Source organism: Penaeus monodon, chromosome 3 (assembly GCF_015228065.2).
Source record: "Penaeus monodon isolate SGIC_2016 chromosome 3, NSTDA_Pmon_1, whole genome shotgun sequence".
NCBI lineage: Eukaryota > Metazoa > Arthropoda > Malacostraca > Decapoda > Penaeidae > Penaeus > Penaeus monodon.
In genome coordinates this window covers 3,126,824-3,132,059 of record NC_051388.1, presented here as the reverse complement: position 1 = coordinate 3,132,059, position 5,236 = coordinate 3,126,824, and the positions used below count along the sequence as shown (strand labels likewise).

The 5,236-nt window shown below is 29.7% G+C and overlaps 1 protein-coding gene across 1 annotated transcript in view; it reads left to right on the top strand.

The window, feature by feature from the left end:
• LOC119590480 (cell wall integrity and stress response component 1-like) overlaps positions 1-5,236 on the top strand; it is a gene marked incomplete in the record, with an annotated part of 8,860 nt that overhangs the window by 1,275 nt on the left and 2,349 nt on the right.

Sequence of the window (5,236 nt, the reverse complement as noted above, 5' to 3'; positions counted from 1 at the left end):
AAAAAAAAAAAAACCCAAAAATATTTACGGTATTCAGTTTTTCTTCTCCTTTCTTCGACCAGGAGTCCCCCACCCCCACCCCCCACGATGCCTGTCGGATGCACCCGCGAGTACCTCCCCGTCTGCGCGAGCGACGGCGAGACATACAATAACATGTGTCTCCTCAACATGACGGCTTGTAGGGACCCGAACGTGTTCGTTGTGTCGGCAGGACCTTGTGGTAAGTCAGGAGTGTTAGAGGGTTAAGTAAGTATGTAAGTAAATAAGTCTCCTTAACGTGTTCGTTGGAGGGTTAAGTAAGTATGTAAGTAAATAAGTCTCCTTAACGTGTTCGTTGGAGGGTTAAGTAAGTATGTAAGTAAATAAGTCTCCTTAACGTGTTCGTTGGAGGGTTAAGTATGTGTAAGTAAATAAGTCTCCTTGACGTGTTCGTTGGAGGGTTAAGTAAGTATGTAAGTAAATGAGGTTCCTTAACATGACCCGAGCGCGTTCGTTGTTTCGGCGGGAGGTTGGAGGGTCAGGAAAGTATGTAAGTAACTATGTAAGTAAGTAAGTAAGTCTCCTTAAAGTGTTCGTTGACCTTGTGGTAAGTCAGGAGTGATGGAGGGTTAAGTATGTAAGTAAGTATGTAAGTAAATAAGTAAGGATGTAAGTCTCCTCGAACAAAAAAAGTAAAAAAAGTAAATCTCGAAAAAATAAGTCAGCAAATCACCTCGAAAAAAATAAGTAAATAAGTAAGGGAATCCTGGAAAGTAAGTAAGTAAGAAAGTAAAGCCTAAGATTAAGTAAAAAAAATAAGTAAATTTATAGTAAGGTAAAGAGTTTAAAAAAGTAATGAAAATTAAGTAAGATAATAAATATAAACAGTAAACGTATAAGGAAAAATATTTAGTAAATGAACAGAAATAGTAAATAAATGAATAAAAATAGTAAATAAATAGAAAATAGATAAAAAATAGTAAATAAAAGGAAAATAGATCGAAAATAAGTAAAGATATAAGTAAATAGATTAGACAGAAAAGTGTTTTTTATTTGTTTATGTTTCTCTGTATGTGTGTGCTTGCCTGTTTGTTTGTGTGTGTGTGTGGTGTTCCTACACACACACACACACACACACCACACACACACACACACACACACACACACACACCACCACACACACACAACAACACACACACACATATATATATATATATATATATATATATATATATATATATATATATAATATATATATATATATATAATATATATATGTATATACATATACATATATTCATATACATATATATATATATATATATATAATATTATTATATATATATATATATATATATATATATATTTATATATATATATATATTCATATACATTGCAATCGAGACGATGTGTATATATGCAACTGGATAAAGATATCTAACAAACAAAAATCGCCCTGTTATAGCAACAACCAGTCATTAAAGTATGCAATTTTTCATCGCTAAATCATCATCACCTTCTTGTCTTTTCGAAATCAAATAGGGATTTCCACAAGATACGGACCATGAATCATGTCTAATCAATTCCCTGATTCTGTAGTGACATGACACAGTTCCATTAATACTTGGCTCATTTTAATATCATTAGTGATTAGTCAAAATCTTGATGCGTGTTCTCAGTTGAATACTGTTGAATTCTGAAGTGAATTCATGGTCCTTATAGTTTCAAATGATAGCCAATATATATAGTTCTAGAAAGAAAAGGGTGTAGTTATAATGTAAAATAGGCATAGTATATATATAAAAAGGAAACATGTGTCTTATATATCAATAAAAAAGAAAATTAGTGCATACTATACATAAGTCTATACAAAAATCACAAGACAGTAAAATATTTCATTGTATTTCTGTCGCTATATCAAGTTATGAAACCTATTTTGAAGTATATTATTATTCCATAATTGCTTGATATCACACGTGACTAACAGCGAAGGGAATTCCAGGGAACCACACGCCGAAGATTCAATTTTCTTTAGTTACTCCTTCAGAACATACAATGGAGAAAACTATTTTTTCGGCATAACTAGTGTATTTCTCTACCTGTCCTCCTTGTCCCTTTGTTTATCACATTTTCACCATCTGTCCTTCGTCGTAGGACGTTCAACCCGGTTTATAAAAACCCCTACCTTTACTGAAATTAATCTTCCCTGCCACCAGAAAAACCCGAAGAAGGCCAGACCATCCCCAGATCTCCCCAGTGTCCTCAAGGATGCACTCGCGAGTACCTCCCCGTCTGCGCGAGTGACGGGAGGACGTATAATAACATGTGTCTCTTCGATATGGCAGCCTGCAAAGACCCGTCGTTGAAAGTCGTATTCGAGGGACGCTGTGGTGAGTATTCCAGTTATTTCACCCGAATATTTGTTGTAGAATCTGGTTAGTTTTTAGCTGTTGTTGGGAGAAAAAAATATATATTTACGCATTAACACCGAGATGTACATTTCAGGTCAAATCTGTGTTGGTAGATTGGTTTTAGGTTTTCTTTTGCCAGAGAGATTTTAGATGATGTTGATGCGGTTAATAGCATTATGTTTATCCGATCTTGTTAATCGATAATGATTTTAGAGAATCATATCGCATTGCTCTCAATTTTTGATGTATTATTATTATTATTATCATTATTATCATCATCATCATCATCATTATTATTATTATTATTATTATTATTATTATTGTTATTATCATTATTATTATTATCATTATTATTATTATCATTATTATTATTATTATATATTATCATTATCATTATCATTATCATTATTATCATTATTATTATTATTATCATTATTATTATTATTATTATTATTATTATTATTATTATTATTATTATTATTATTATCATTATTATTATTTATCATTATTATTGTTATTATTATTATTATTATTATTATTATTATTATTATTTATATAATAATAATAATAATAATATAATAATAATAATAATATAAATAATAATAATAACAATAATAATGATATGATATGATATAAATAATAATAATATAATAATAATAATAATAATAATGATAATGATAATAATAATGATATAATGATAATGATAATGATAATAATGTATAATATAATAATAATAAATAATTAAAACTAATAATAAATAATCAATAATAATATATAATAATAATAATAATAAATTAATATAATGATAATGATAATAATAATAATATAATATAATAATACATCAAAATTGAGAGCAATGCGAATATTCTCTAAAATCATTATCGATTAACAAGATCGGATAAACATAATGCTATTAACCGCATCAACATCATCTAAAATCTCTCTGGCAAAAGAAAACCTAAAACCAATCTACCAACACAGATTTGACCTGAAATGTACATCTCGGTGTTAATGCGTAAATATATATTTTTTTCTCCCAACAACAGCTAAAAAACAAACCCAACATTACAACAACAAATATTGGGGTGAAATAACTGGAATACTCACCACAGCGTCCCTCGAATACGACTTTCAACGACGGGTCTTTGCAGGCTGCCAATATCGAAGAGACACATGTTTTTTATACGTCCCCCCGTCACTCGCGCAGACGGGGAGGTACTCGCGAGTGCATCCTTGAGGACACTGGGGAGATCTGGGGATGGTCTGGCCTTCTTCGGGTTTTTCTGGTGGCGGGGAAGATTAATTTCAGTAAAGGTAGGGTTTTTATAAACCGGGTTAAACGTCCTACGACGAAGACAGATGGTAAAAATGTGATAAAAAGGGACAGGAGGACAGGTAGAGAAATACACTAGTTATGCCGAAAAATAGTTTTCTCCATTGTATGTTCTGAAGGAGTAACTAAAGAAATTGAATCTTGGGCGTGTGGTTCCCGGGAAATTTCCCCTTCGCTGTTAGTCCACGTGTGATATCAAGCAATTATGGAATAATAATATACTTCAAATAGGTTTCATAACTTGATATAGCGACAGAAATTACAATGAAATATTTTACTGTCTTGTGATTTTTGTATAGACTTATGTATAGTATGCACTAATTTTCTTTTTATTGATATATAGGACACATGTTTCCTTTTATATATAACTATGCTTTTTACATTATAACTACCCCCTTTTTCTTTCTAGACTTATATATTGGCTATCATTTGAAACTATAAGGACCATGAATTCACTTCAGAATTCAACAGTATTCAACTGAGGAACACGCATCAGATTTTGACTAATCACTAATGATATTAAAAAGAGCCAAGTATTAATGGAACTGTGTCATGTCACTACAGAATCAGGGAATTGATTAGACATGATTCATGGTGCCGTATCTTGTGGAAATCCCTATTTGATTTCGAAAAGACAAGAAAGGGGATGAGATTTAGCGATGAAAAAATTGCATACTTTAATGACTGGTTGTTGCTTACAGGGGGATTTTTGTTTTTTAGATATCTTTATCCAGTTGCATATATACACATCGTCTCGATTGCAATGTATATGAATATATTATATATATTATATATATATATATATTATATATATATAAATATATATTATATATATATATATATATATATATGTATATGAATATATGTATCTTAATACATTATATAAATTATAAATATATATATATATGATATATATATATATATATATATTATATATATATATATATATATTATATTTGTGTGTGTGTGTTGTTGTGTGTGTGTGTGTGTGTGTGTGTTGTGTGTGTGTGTGTGTGTGTGTGTGTGTGTGTGTGTGTGTGTGTAGGAACACACCACACACACACACAAAAACAGGGAAGCACACACATACAGAGAAACTAAACAAATAAAAACACTTTTTCTGTCTAATCTATTTACTTATATCTTTACTTATTTTTGATCTATTTTCCTTTTATTTACTATTTTTTATTATTTTCTATTTATTTACTATTTTTATTCATTTATTTACTATTTCTGTTCATTTACTAAATATTTTCCTTATACGTTTACTGTTTATATTTATTATCTTACTTATTTTCATTACTTTTTTTTAAAATCTTTACCTTACTATAAATTTACTTATTTTTTTTACTTAATCTTAGGCTTTACTTTCTTACTTACTTACTTTTTCCCGGATTCCCTTACTTATTTACTTATTTTTTTTCGAGGTGATTTGTTTTTTTTACTTTTTTTTTTTTCGAGATTTTACGTTTTTTTAAACTTTTTGGTCGAAAAGGGGAAACTTACAAATTCC